Source organism: Lepidochelys kempii, chromosome 2 (genome assembly GCF_965140285.1).
Source record: "Lepidochelys kempii isolate rLepKem1 chromosome 2, rLepKem1.hap1, whole genome shotgun sequence".
NCBI lineage: Eukaryota > Metazoa > Chordata > Testudines > Cheloniidae > Lepidochelys > Lepidochelys kempii.
Genome location: NC_136381.1, coordinates 92,124,297 through 92,138,593, shown reverse-complemented (window position 1 = coordinate 92,138,593; position 14,297 = coordinate 92,124,297). Strand labels below are relative to the sequence as shown.

The 14,297-nt window shown below is 40.1% G+C and overlaps 1 protein-coding gene across 6 annotated transcripts in view; it reads right to left on the bottom strand.

Moving 5' to 3' along the window:
* Positions 1-14,297, bottom strand: part of LDLRAD4 (low density lipoprotein receptor class A domain containing 4) — a 427,294-nt gene that overhangs the window by 290,006 nt on the left and 122,991 nt on the right. Inside the window, exon 1 of one of the 6 annotated variants that reach the window (XM_073331678.2) lies at positions 6,805-6,821. The exons of the other annotated variants lie outside the window; for them this stretch is intronic. The gene's annotated coding sequence lies outside the window, so the exon portion shown is untranslated. Of the gene's footprint in view, positions 1-6,804; positions 6,822-14,297 lie in introns of those variants that run through there. 6 annotated transcript variants of the gene reach the window in all.

The window sequence follows — 14,297 nt, the reverse complement described above, 5'->3', positions numbered from 1 at the left end:
TGCTGCCGGCTGTGGAGCAGTGAAGTGCATGCCCAGGGTTTGGGGTGCAGGGTGATCCAGTCGCCCCAGGGGATCCTTTATCCCTGCCCCCGCCACATTCTGGGAGGCAGAAATAAGGGATCCCCAGGACACTGTGTAATGTTTTGTGGCTTGCTCTCGCTTACAGTGCACCATGCCTGGGCACCTCTGCACACACAGCCCCAGGGAGGCAGGAGGGGTCCCAGAACAAGGGACAGAGAGCAGAGCGGGGACTAAGCGGCTGACCTGCAGGGCAGGGGAAGCAGAATAGCTCCCAACTCAGCACAGCTTTGCTCCCTGCAGCAATGAGGAGGAGCCAGAGCTGCCACCACAGGATGCTGCAGGGAGGTTTTGGGGCTAGCTCCTATTCACTGCCCTGACAGTGTATGCTGCCCAGGCGTCGTCCCCCCCATACTCAGCCACAGGCCAGTGCCGAGCAGGGACCAAGTGGCTGCCTGGCAGGAAGGGGGAGCAGCTGAGGTGTCAGGGTCATCCTTCCCAACCGTGCTGAGCCAGGAGCTCTGCCACTCCCCCCCACTGCAGGGCAGCCACCTAGCCCCCACCCTATTCTCTGACCCTTGCTGCCAGGGCCCCCTGGGGCTGTGAGTACAGGTGAGCCTGGGCAACATGCACCAAAATCCAGCTGTGCTCTTGTGACCCAGAAGCAGCTCTCTTTACAAAAACTTATTCTGACTGGTCTCCATTGAAAACCCTGCAAGTTCTGATAGTCCGCTTGCAGACCGGTCATCAGCAGACAATGGGTTAACACTGATTTGAACTGCTGCCATTTGCAAAGGGAGGTGTGGCTGCACTCCCAGCTTGTCGGCATGGAGAGGACTAAGAAAGTTGTTCCAAAGCACTCTGGGATACATCCAGAGGACTTCTGGGTCAAGCTGGGGCTGCATGCACACAAGAAAGTAGTAAGTCCTAAATTAACACGGGCTCAGACCCTCCAGCACTGCAGGGTCCTGGGACCCTGGGTTTGAGCTCTAGGTTAGCACAATTGGTGGGTGCATGCAACAGGCGCTAGGCTTGAGCTCAGGCTCCAGGTTGGGCTTACATTTCTGTGTAGACATACCTGGTGGGGCTCAAAAGCTTGTCTTTCTCACCAACAGAAGTTGGTCCAATAAAAGATATTACCTCACCTACCCCGTCTCTCTAATTTGCTGATAACATTCATAAGCACAATTTATCTTCAAGAGGCAAACTGAGTCTGGTTTGGACATAGTAATGTAGACCACAGAAATCCAAACAAAGATCCGTTTATTTTGGTGAAACTTATGCACATGAATTTGATTTTAACAAGGATATAAAATAAATGGAAAAACATTGAGCAAGAGCCATTTTCTTTTTCCGTTAGATCATCAAATAATCTCTCTCTTAAAAATTGGGGAGGGAAAAATTTAACACTGGGTGAAATGCTGAAGTCAATGCGAGTTTTGCCATTGACTTCAACAGGGCCAGGATTTCTCCCTTGGGAGTCATTTTGGTTTCACAGCTAAGTAGTAAGTAATTCCAAAGACAGAATACAAACCTTATTACAGTTCAAAGAATTTGTTTTTTTAAATCACTAAGCCTTCCATGCTTGTTGCCTTTCCCAAATTCAGTCTGCAAAAGTAACCCTTCAAATTAATATTCTGTCCTAAATATTTTTAAGACTTAGAGTACTCAATGAGTACCCTCAGCCTTTATTTTTAGTCATCTTTTCAAATCAAGAAAAAGAATCCTTTCTGGCCTCTCTTCTTTCAAAACAATTCTCACCCCTAATGTAAGTCTGTTTGGAAAGTCTGGTAAAATCCATTTAGGCATCTGTTTTGTCTGAACATAAAAAGTTTTGTAGCCATTAATGTATTCTGAAGCTTTTACTGCAGTTGAAGATGTCAAATGAATTGATTTTAATAGATAACATTTGCTATGGACACAGTGTTTCAATTTAGTTGACTAAGCAATAAGGGAGTAACTCCCTCAAATATTCATAAAAAGAAATTCAGTGTAGTGTTGATGCAGGGTAAATGAACTGTCACTTCAGAATTAAGTTCTCTGTTCATCAGTAGAACAGATGTATTAGAGAGACAAGGTGGGTGAGGTAATATCTTTTACTGGTCCAACTTCTGTTGGTGAAAGATACGAGCTTCACGCTTACACAGATCTCTTCTTCAGGTATCACAGGCAGCAACAGTGCAAGTGCTTCTCACATGGTCCATCCTCATTCCAGATCTGGAAAAACTATTTATAGGGGTAAAAAGATAATTCAAACTCCAGGCACATATTTAAATCTTGTCTCCTTTGCTAGAATTTCCAACAAGGCTGACAGCTCTGGTAGAGATTTTGTGATATGGACACCTGTCCAGTGGAAACTGGACAAGACCAAATTTGTTTCATATAGATCACTGAACAGCCTTCAGACAATAACGATTTTTGGTCATTGACAAACAGGTTTAAATTCATACCAGTGACCTTGTGGTGAAAGAATCAAGAGCCATTAACAGTTTCTTAAATCAACTACTTTCCATAGACTTTTTAAAAATGTACAGCTTGCAGCTCCAGTTGAATATATTTTAAGAGACGAAAATAAAATTGAAAATCTATTTGAATGCAAAGTTCTGGATGAGATTTTAAACACACATATCAGGATTTTAAAACTTAAGGTTCTCACTACAATGGTTACTCAGTCACATTACACATGAGCAGTAAAGAATTAAACTGAACTTTCATATGCAACAATACAGAACGTTGCATGTGTGCAAGTGGTTACTGTATGCACTCTATTTTTCTGTTTCCTGAGTTTGGTGCACTTAAAAGCTCAATCCAAACTTTAAAGCAGCATACTCTTTCTTTATTAAATTGTAAAATGTTTGAAGACAATTTAATTCTATTGCAGTCTTAAAATCTCAGGGAAAACACTGACTCAAAAGATTCTTCTCCACTGAACTAGGCATTACCAGTTAGGAAAAGAGAATCAGCGTGCTCTGTGTATTCTCTCACTTTTTGAGAGATGGGCGGTACAGGTCCTACCCCATTTACTCCTACAGGAGGAATTTGTTACTTTTAAAAAAAAAATTCAAAGACCTAGAAATTATTCTTCTTTCAATAGTATTTGAGGGTTATGAATGTATCATTTGATTTAGTGCTGGGGGGAATCAAGCACAGTACAACTCAACAAGTATCCCTCTCATTTCCTGGCAACTACAACATGAGTGACAAATGTGAAGTCAGCAAAACTTTTAAAAAATTCCCCTACAAGAAGGAAGTTACAAGAAAGCACCAGAAATAATTGATACCAACTGTTACTGTAGCAGCAAGAAATGATCAGAAAGAGTATTTGAAAAAAGTAACATATTACGAATTACTGATTGCTAGATAAGAAAGTTAACTAATAATTACAGCTTATGTTTTAGGCTACCATGAGTTTCACACTAAGAACAACACCGTAATGGGCACAAAGTATATCCATGCTCATATTTGGGAGAAGAATTCTTGGAGTGCCAGGGAAAGTTACAGTAATCAGTAAAATCCTTTAGCCTGACAAGGTATCTGATTACCTCTCAGTATTATATGTTTACATTGCAGTTACTATACGATACGACAATGTTTTTAAAACCCTCATTAGTCTGCTTCCTTGCTTGTGCACATCATCATTAGCAATGCTGTCAACATAGTTCTGTGAACAGTGCTAACTTAAATGGATTTTCAGGACCAGCACTGAAAGCACAACAACTGGGGGGGGGGGAAAAACCCAAAACCCACAGGTCAGGCTCTCAGCTACTGTGTATCAACACAGTTGCATTGAAATCCATGGAGATACACTGATTTGCACTGGCTGAGAATCTAGACACACTGTTTTGACAAAAAGAAAAGGAGTACTTGTGGCACCTTAGAGACTAACCAATTTATTTGAGCATAAGTTTTCGTGATGCATCCGATGAAGTGAGCTGTAGCTCACGAAAGCTTATGCTCAAATAAATTGGTTAGTCTCTAAGGTGCCACAAGTACTCCTTTTCTTTTTGCGAATACAGACTAACACGGCTGTTACTCTGAAACTGTTTTGACAAGTACTACAAATACTATGATGGCTATTTCAACTAATATCAGCAAATAAGTAGATGTCATTTTTGCTAACAAATTCAGGCAAAACTCTGATGTTTTTAATCAGGCAAAACTCCCACTGAAGTCCAACAGCCTCAGGAAATTCTCCATCAGATTACAAACTGTTTAAAAAAATTGGAGAATGTGACACATCCCCCAACATTCTTGAGTGTCCTTTTTAAAATTTAAAGTGGATAAAAATGACTGGGACTTGTATTTAAAAAACTTGTCTCTACTCAAGGAGATCATTTCCAGTTGAGAATACAAACTTATTTCAAAAGAATAATGCATGAAATAATTTAGCAGCTCCAGGTACTGATAGGCAGTTTCAACAGTCCAGTGATATAATGTTTTAAAACTCCACTTAATAAAAGACATCGTACGGTGGTGTTCATTCGAAAGTTTATTGTTTTTTAGAATGAGAAATATTTTAACTGGATATCATTAAACCTTTCAACCATAACCTACCTACAATAGCATTATGCCCTGATTATATTAAAATGCTATGCCTGCACTGCTTTGACACCAGCCCTTCGATCAATCCAGCCTATTACAGCCCAGATTTTAAGAGTGTCCACCAGTTTTGGGGACCTGAGCAGAGATACCCTGTGAACGATTTTCAGATGTGCTGAATACGCACAACTCCAAATGAAGTCACTGAGGGCTATGGGTGTTCAGCCTTAAAAACAGGCCCAACATATCTCAGGTCGAACACCAAAACTTTAGGGCATCCACAATCAGTAGCCACTTTTGAAAATGTTGGCTTAAACATTTGGAATTGTATTGTCAGTCCATTTTAGCAGCAAGTTTCTTGGGGCAGGAACTCTGCCTTCTTTGGCTTGTTGTAAAGCATTAGGCTCCTTTGCACTGCTCACCTATAAAATATTATTTCTGATATGAAGGAGAGATGGGCTCAAAGCAAAAGCCTGAACTACTGGATAATCTGCATATGAATCCAGATCTGAATTTTGATGAGTTTAGGCTCATCTCGATTATAAATAAAATCTCCGAAAGCATAACTAAATAATGATTTTAATTTGACTGCACTATCACTAGCTTCTATATACGTTAGTCTGAAAGAGAGAACTCACGTAACCACTGTCAGCTGTTAAAACACTTAATAAAAATAAGGTTCCTAAGCCAAAACTAATGCAAGGATAATGTGATGGCTAAAAACACATAACTGCACTTACTGAAGACTCCCAAAATTCCTTCAACATGATGCGTACCATGATTTGTCTCAGACTTTCTGAAACCTTTTTTTATTATGTGTTTTTTAAACTACAGGAGAAACTTGCTATCTTTTATTTCACTAATGCATACATCTCATAAATCTCACAAAAAAATCCAAAACCCTGTGGTCTCAGCAAAGCTTTAAAAGAGATAGATAGTGAGATCGCATGTTATTAACACAGGAAGCATGGCTTTGTGGTCAAAGCACGTTACTGGCAATCAGGACTGTTCTCTTCCTGGCTCTGTCAAAGACTGCATTACGTATACCCTCCGCTCCATTTTCTGATCTGTAAAATGGGAATAATATATACCTCACTGGAGTGTTCTGAAGCATGATTCATTACAGGGAGAGTCTCATACAGAAGACACCATATTCTATTCAAGTGTTATGAGAGAAAAGAAGCAGAGGGAGAGAAAAAGATAACAAGGATTTTCTTTGCCTTTTTCTCTCATTTCTGTGCCTCTGGGCTCAGACCTTGTCTCCTTTCTCTGATCTGTTCAGCACTGAGCACACTTGTACCACTCAAAAAAATAAAAACTAATAGCTTCCAAAATATACAACAAACTTATCAGCAACTTTTTTGAGCAGGGATTGTCTCTTTTTAATGTGTTTGTGTGGTGCCTAGTACCATTGGGCCTTAGCCGCTAGGCACTACTGTAATACAAATAAATAACAACATACTGTGTTACGATGTATTCTTCGAATATAAAATGAAGTTGTACCTAAGATATGGAGTCCAGATCCCAATTAATATTTCGGGGTTTGGGACTCAGGTTTTAAATTCAGGCCTAAATCCAGTTAAAACTAAAGTACACTTGTTAAAATAAATGAGCAAAGTACATTTTGTTATGCAGTGATTTTTGTTTGTCACGCTTGTTTTACTTGTTATTTCACAGAATTCAGTAATCTGCGAGAGATCTCAAGTCAGTTGAATCTTGCTAATTTGCACTATCAGGAAAAATCAGTATTTTAATTTACATTAGTGGCCTGATGTTGAGCACTAGTCCTGGTTCCCACAGGAGTTACAGGCTCTCAGTATTAAGTGTTAAGGATCTGACCCTGATTTCCTTTTGGGTTTTGTACTAGAATATACACATCCAATGACCTAACTTTAGCCCTTTTCTCATCTTTAATGGTTTTGGTAGTCTGGAGGGACATGCCTTTTAGCATTTATGGTTAACACATTAAGTATACTGGATTATTCAGGTTATCAGCATTATGATTTTTTTCAAAGGATGAATCAAGCTCTCATACCAGCAAAATATTAATAAATAATAATAATAATAATTCTTAAAAATTCATTTTTCCAATTAAACTCTTTCTCCTGAGGCATTAAAGCTCCCTACAAATTTATATTCAGAAATCTTTCTCCTCCTTAAGTAATTTTCATAATGGCAGCCAGAATAAATCGGTCTTTAACACAAATAAATGCTAAATTTTATTCCACAGTAATTTATTATATTTACCATCTTGATGTTTTCTTTCCCCATTGAGCAGACTCTTCTCCTAATCAATCCTTGATATATGTCAAGGAGTTTGTAATTTTCATCAATTTGATGATTCACCCACCTTTTCTTCATTTCTTCTTCCAACCTTTGTTAATTTAATTTTTTGATATATTTTTTCAACCTAGCATCCACTTCATATGCTGTTTTCCCTGTTCTGACGCTAAAACATGCTTCTTTTTTTAACTGGGAGAGGACACATTTTAAAAAGTTATTGCGCATTAGAACTCACAGTACTTTGCCTTTATGCCAATATACAGATGGCAACTCAGTTCTGTAATGATCATGTTCCAAGAGAAAACTGAGCACACACAAGGGAGGACTCCAAAAATGTAACTGCCAACACAACTACAGCAAGAAGGAAAACTCACAGCTCATCACTTCATGTCCATCCTGCCTATTATAACAAACATTTCCAAGCTCTGAATCATATAGTTCCCTTCTATTTCAGTACATGCTATGAAGGACGTGGAATCTGCTTGCAATGTTTTATTACTATTATATGTTCCATTTGTCTGATTGTTATTGTGTTGTTTACTATATTACTTCAAAGAGTTCATTCAAACAGGGGTTAAATTCTACATGCATAGGAAAGTGGACCACAGCTTCAGATAGCCCCATTTACTAATACATAAAGGTCTGTGCAGGGGGCATTTGTGGTGACGTTTACCTACACACATATTGAGTTCAACAGTCAGGCTTGTAATTAGAGAAGAGGAAATCCTGGTGGGAAATTGGAACAAAGAACTTTTGGAAAAGATAAAAGGAGAACCCTGAACAACAGGAGAAAGACAGACAGAGACTGCTGGGGTACAGACTGAATCCCACTCCCCAGAGGTTGCCGTGTGTGGGATAAGATAGGCTTTTAGATATGACTGATATACATGTAGACTGTTCATTGTGTTAAGCCCCTTTTCTCTAGTTATGCTTTGCTTTTACTGTTATGATTAAATAATACTTTGTTTTGGGTCACTGTATTAACCAGTGGCCACAGCTCTTCAAAGCATGACTTGCAGGAGCCGAACCCATTTGGGTCTGCTGTGTAATGACAACTGGCAGAGGGTGCTGTAACCTGGAGATCCAGTCTGAGAGTAGGAGAACTGAGTATTCCACCTTGAGAGACATGAAGATGCAGAACCAGTCACCTGAAAGGGTGCACTCAGAAAGACTAGAGAGGGATCAAAGGTATGGCTAGCCTTGAGCTGTAACACATGGCTGGATATGATTTTAGGTAAGGATGAACAAGCTTGTTTACTCAACCTCTCTCATGCAGCCCATCAGAAATTTACCATGTTCAAACACTAGAAGCATGTGCACTTCACAATGGGCTTAACCATCCTGGAGATGAGACTTTTTAGCGGCAGAGTACTGTACTTAACAGAGATTGAACCAAGGGGGCCTGGTGTGTGGGCTTGTCTAAACAGTGCTTTAGTTTGCATCAGAAGAGGGAACATTTTAGTTCACACTAGTGAGTTGCACACTAACCTGCCCATGTGGACACTACTGGCGCATACTAAAAGTTCCCTAGTATGCATTAATGTAGTCCTGTTTCAAACAGAACTACATGTGTTAATTGTTCCTTTCTCCCCCACCAGAACCTGCGTTCGCTGCTTTATCAGCTAAGGTGGAAAACATTTTCAGCTGGCCAATTGGAACAGAGGGGTGGGAAAAAAAACCCACACAGCCAGCCAATCAGAGGGAAGAATAAAAAAGGGTGGCCAATCAGAGCAGAGCAAGAAAAAAAAAAACCTAAGTGACAGTAGATCAGTATACCTTGGAAGCTGGCGCCCAGCTTGTCTGGCCCTAAAACCAGCCTTGCTCTCCCCACCTCACCCCACCCACATCACTTAAGATATTATTTGATGGCCCTTTTACCTTTCTGGAACTGCTGAAATAATGAAAGTGCCACTGACGAATTGGAACATTTCTATTCTATCATCCTATTGCAAGCCAACTTTCAGTCCAAGAACAACAAAGGAACAAATAATCTCTCTCTCGCTTTCTGCCACTCTGTGTACTGAAATATTCCCACATGTGGCTGGGAGGCATTTCAGCTGTGGTCTGGGTTGATGATGTCATGCTGCTGGTCAACAAGAAGATCAGTGGCACACATTTTTAACACTGACTGTCAGAGTGGGGTGGCAAAATGCATCTATCCCTCAAACTCAGTACAGGGGTCATTGTGAGCACCGAAATCTGCTGCACATTGAAACAGAGGGATGAGAACAGAATAGCATGTAGAAGAACTGCTCCTGAGCTGCTTTTATTATTGAATCCTGATTAAAAACATAGATAGGCTAACCTGATTTTTGTTAAATCTAGGTTTAAAAATAATGCAATAGCAATTCCTGGGGGGTTCTGAGATACAAATAATATCTGTATTATAGAATTAACATTATGGGCTTTTTCAGACATTATGTGGAAATTGATACATTTAGGTAGAAGTCACTGATTTTTCTAAGGAGGTTAAAAAAATAAACACTAATTTCTCACTCAGCTGAACTGACAAGTATCATGAGTTTCATCATGCTGCTCTGTTCAGTGTCTACACCAGTTTTTAAACAAGCAGCTCATTTACTGGTACTGGTGGATGCTCAATGACCGCTGTTCCTGGTGGCCTAGAGCAGCTGGGCTGCAAGGTCCCATTTCTATGAAGGGGCAACAGACAGAGAGCCTGTTGTCTTGATGCCAGACACATGAGGAATCTCATTTTGAACCTTTGACACATGCTTCCTTTGTTTTAATTTTTATTGGTCCATTCTTTATTTGTCATGTAACATCATCCCTTGCCATAGTTCAATCCTCAAATATAACCTGGAATCCATTACCATGGAATAGGTATTGACTGAATTCTTTCACTTCTCGCACATTTTTTCAAGGTAAAGCACCAAACAGGACAGCAGAGACAGAAGAAGAACAAAGGCAAGGTATACAACCTCTAAAAATGAAACTACAGCCATACATGAATTAAAGCATTTTAATGTCCTCCATGGCATGAATGAAATAAAAAAATGACCCGATCGTCAACCACAATTATCAGAGACTCTTATAAGAGGACATCAGTTCTGTTAAAAGCTTTGAGCCAAAAATTTCATAGAGATTCAGGAATATATCAGTGGAAAGCTTTTGAATTCCATGCTGTAACTTCAAAACTATTGAGAGTAATATTCTGTAGAAGACCACAGCTTCCGTTAACATTTGCCAGACTAAAATGATAGAAGAAAGAACACTGCCTTGAATTATACTCACTGTTTCTTCAACTTGAGACATGGCATATACCAACACAGAGATGATTTGTGGAATCTGTCTATGTACAACTTATGAATTCTGGTGGATTAAGAAATTACGGTATTATTAGATGTCTCTGTGTGTGTGGAGTCAACCATGTGCTGTTATGGCTGTGTCAAATATTGTCTAGACCCTGGACAATGGAGAGCCATTAATGTTAATAACTGTACTCTGACCACCAAACAACAGGTATGTTGAGGAGGATGCCTGAGCTAGGAAAACAGTTCACCCAAATTTGTCTGCAGGGAGGTGGTTTGGAGCAGTGGATTTCCCCAGAAGGAGAAAAAATGAACCAGGTATTGGTGGTAGGACTTCTACACTTAGGGGACACAAAGGAATTTGGGGCAAAAGGTAGGAACAAAAGGGCATGTCTTCCTAGCATAGGGAACTATTCTGCCTGTGGGACCAGCCAAGATAAAAAGAAGTCAACCTAGAAAGAGACTTCATGAGTCCAAGGAGAAGCCATGAACTGCAGGAATAGAAGCCTGGGCACCCAAAGGACTCTGACCTAAGCCCCAAGAATGCTCCAGAATGGGGAGGACAATGAGGCAGGGAAATGCATGGAGGATTTCATTTTATTTGGCTCTGTATAACTTTTGTGCTATCTAATGTGAAGAGTAATTTGGTTTAGGTACCTCTGCAAAGCCTGTGTGCTTGTTTACTTCACCCATCACATGCCCCTGAAGAGTTGAACTGTAACATAAACTTAGAATGCCCACAAGGGAGAACCTGAGGGGTCAGCACTGATACTGGTGGCCTAAAGCAACTGGACTGCAAGGTCCCATTTCTATGAAGGGGCAACAGACAGAGAGCCTATGCCTATGAAGTACACCAGAGAGGCCAAAGAAAGAGACAATGCTGCAATCTACTCAGAAAAAGGGAAGCTTAAGAACATATGGTTCTAATATGTTGGGACCCAAACACAGCAGCCTGGTGTGTGTCCAGTTATGGGAGCTCTATCATGGCTGTACATGGCAATGACTAAACGCACTCTACAACGTGTCGTTTAGAATAACATTTTTAATCCTGATTTATATTGTTTTGCACACTCACTCATTACTTTTTATTATGTGTATTACAGTAGTGCCTGGCAGCCTTAGTTGTGAAGCAGGACCCCATAAATACTAGATGCTGCACAAACAAAATGAATAGAACAAAAGACAGTCCCTGCCCCTTTCCCATACTTTACCATAAAATGTTGAATTTTGTTTAGTTCAGAATTAATTCAATGAGATTCTGTACTTCATTGTAAATATTCTTGTTCCTATGTTTATGATCTACTCCAAAAAACTCCAACAAGACACACGGTGGTTACATCAAGAGCACCTGCTGTATAATGCCTGGAACAAACCAGCTTCCATAAGCAAACACTGAGACCACTAGACAGCTCATTTTTACACTGCCTTCAAATGCTGCACCAATCACACAGTTTTAGAAGGTCAGTCAGAGAGAGAACTGTAGAGGAGGCAAAGGGCAGACTATTTCTTCAGAGATAAAATTTAGGAGGACTGACAGTTGTTCATGTCACTTTTTACTGAACACCAGTGAGTGTCAGAAAAAGATGTGCTTGCAACAGTCAAGTAGTATTTGGATTTCAAATAGGACTATGAGCACAGACCATGATATGGTCCCTTCTGAAGATGTACAAATAAAAATTTATAGTAGTAAGTGTTCTGAGTCTTTGATACCTTGAATAGGGATAATAAGGAAACTGATAAATAGAGAATCTCTAAATATATTATCTTTACATGCCAATGTTACAGTCATGGTAAAGTTGGAAAACAAAAACCCACAGAGACATTTAGTTTCCATTCCTTACAGCTGCAGCTAGATCAGAGCCTAGAGAACTGCACATCTGCCTCTCTGGAGGTGTATCAGAATAGAAAAACCAACTGTTCTAGCCTAGGAGAGAGAGACCTATCCAAGTGCCTGAGGCAATAAGACACATACTAGTGGAAGAAACTGTAGCATAAGCCACAACTGATGTATCATTGCCAATCATAGAATACTCTGGAAATTGCTCTCCATCCTTTTGTCCAATTCAGACTGAGCAACGCCATCTCTCAGAGACGATCACTCTTTTTGTCTCTGAATACAAAAGATGAATAGTGATGACAACGTTATAGCAACTTCTCCAGCAAATGCCAACAAATGTCCACACTGCAACAGGATGGCAGGGATTGGAACAGAGAGCATGCTACATGTAATAATTCGAGAACATAAACGCATAACATAAAACTTGCTGAAGGTGTCAGGGTTACCAAAGTAAGATTTAAATTCCAAGTAGGTGCTTAAGATGCCCAAGTAAACCCCAGATGATAAGATTAGATAAGTAAATTATCTATATAGCCCTATCCATAGGCTACACGAGAGTAGTACTGTCATAGATTTTGCTGTCACAAACCCACATCATAATCTGAACTCCAGAGAGAGGAGTAGACTTGTTATTCTCTAGGAATCTGGTACTCCACGAGTTCACCACCAAGGGCAATTAGGTCAACTATGCCCTCCCCCATTCCCTCCTCCTCCCTACAGGGAACCTCAGCAAGATTTTAGCCAAATGCTATTCAACAAAAAACATATGATGAATAATCCCTTCACCCGTTACAGTTTTATCACAAATGAGTCACCTGACACATTTGCATCATGGAAACCTGGCTAAATGACTTTTCATGCCCAGCGGTGACTCACATTGTATCTTTATGATCCATCACTTGGCAGCAACTGGTGCCTGTGTCCATAGGCGCCAACTCCATACGTGATCAGGGGGGCTCAAGCACCCATGGAAAAAAATAGGGAGTGCTGAGCATCCACCAGCCACACAGGTTCTGGCCGGGGCTAGCCACCTATCAGCTATTTGGCAGGGCCCCCAGGTCTGGTTGTTGATCACTGAGTGGCTGGCTGGAAGTGCTAGAGGGAAAGAGGGGGCAGAGAGGTGGGCAGGGGGTCCAGTGAGGGCGGGGACTCGGGGCAGAGTGGGGGTGGAGCACCCATAGGGAAACATAAAAGTTTCCCTTCACCTGTGCCTGAGTCACACTCTCCTATCAATTTATCCACCTTAGCTTTCTCAGAGGTTATCTCCAGCCCCACATGCACAGCCAGCCTGCAATAGAATCTCAGACTGGTTGTGGACATAAAACACAAGAACTGTCATAGTCCACCCACTTTCAGTGGAAATCCAAAGCCACCTCAACAGGCAAAAATAAGACTAGTGCCATGGCCTAACGCCTGGAAACTCAGGAACTCCATCCAATTTCAAAACTTAAGGGAAAAAAACTCTACCTCACCATAAGACCAGAGAGTGGAAGAACTAGTAACTATTAAATTATGTCTATTACTTCTGGCACTAAATGGAAGCTCCCATCTAACTGACCACACAGATTTCCATGGCTTTGGGATGATCTGCAGTATGGAATGCAGGAAGAAAGAAAACTTGAGTGCAGAAAATATTAGGAAATACAGAGACTCCTCCTCCACAAGCTTTTTAAAAACTTATGCCACTCTTATTAAGTTAAACAGATTGTCTCTCTCCTCTATTGCTGGACTGACCCCAAGCTGCTGGAGAGATGATCTATAGCTTAATACAACAGCTACATTCCAATGTCAACCAACAGGGGGAGGCTTGTGAGCACAGGAGACAGATTTCACAAGAAATGGACTATATATTATGAAACTTATTACCAGAAGAGTAAGAATAACTAACAACCTCTGTTTGCTCAGAAAAAAATAAAAAGCTAGGACTGTCAAGTGATTAAAAATATTAATCGCAATTAATCACACTGTTAAATAATAATAGAATACCATTTATTCAAATATTTTTGGATGTTTTCTACATTTTCAAATCTATTGATTTAAATTACTACACACAATACAACGTGTACAGTGATCACTTTATATTTATTTTTATTACAAATATTTGCACTGTAAAAAACAAAAGAAATAGTATTTTTCAATTCCCTTATTACAAGTACTGTAGTACAATCTCTTTATCATGAAAGATGAACTTACAAATGTAGAATTACGTACAAAAAAAGTGCATTCAAAAATAAAACAATGTAAAACTTTAGAGCCTACAAGTCCACTCAGTCCTACTTCTTGTTCTGTCAATTGCTCAGACAAACAAGTTTGTTTACATTTGCTGGACATAATGCTGCCCGCTTCTTGTT